Raw genomic sequence first — 904 nt, 5'->3', positions numbered from 1 at the left:
GCACAACAGAGCTCAAATAGAGCTCTGAGGTTTCTTGTAATAAAACACACAGAGCATAAAAATTATACCATCTTTGGACTTTCGGTTTTTTTTTATTAGATATTTTCTTCATTTACATTTCAAATGCTATCCCCTTTCCTAGTTTCCTCTCTGAAAATCCCCTATACCCTTCCCCATCCCCCTTCTCCTCAACCCACCCACTCCCATTTCCTGGCCCTGGCATTCCCCCGTACCAGGGCACATAATCTTCATAAGACCAAGGGCCTCTCCTTCCATTGATGGCCAACTAGGCCATCCTCTGTTACATATGCAGACAGAGACACAAGCTATGGGAATACTGGTTACTTCATATTGTTGTTCCACCTATAGGGTTGCAGACCCCTTCAGCTCCTTGGGTACATTCTCTAGCTCCTCCTGTGTTCCATCCAATGGGGCCCTGTGTTCCATCCAATGGATGACTTGAACATCCACTTCTGGATTTGCCAGGCACTGGCAAAGCCTCACAGGAGACAGCTACATCAGGGACCTGTCATCAAAATCTTTTTGCATATGCAATAGTGTCTGGGTTTGGTGGTTGTTTATGGGATGGATCCCTAGCTGGGACAGTCACTGGATGATCCTTCCTTCAGTCTCAGCAATGAAATTTGTCTCTGTAACTCCTTCCATGGATATTTTGTTCCCCATTCTAAGGAACGAAGTATCCATACTTTGGTCTTACTTCTACTTGAGTTTCATGTGTTTTGCAAATTGTATTTTGGGTAGTCTAAGTTTCTGGGATGATACCCACTTATCAGTGAGTTCATATCATGGGTGTTCTTTTGTGAATGGGTTACCTCACTCAGGATGATATCCTCCAGATCCATTCATTTGCCTAAGAATTTCATAAATTAATTCTTTTTAATAG

The sequence above is a fragment of the Mus caroli genome, chromosome X (assembly GCF_900094665.2).
Source record: "Mus caroli chromosome X, CAROLI_EIJ_v1.1, whole genome shotgun sequence".
In the NCBI taxonomy this organism is placed as follows: Eukaryota; Metazoa; Chordata; class Mammalia; order Rodentia; family Muridae; genus Mus; species Mus caroli.
The sequence above is the reverse complement of the archived record's forward strand: the minus strand, read 5'-3'. Positions refer to the sequence as shown.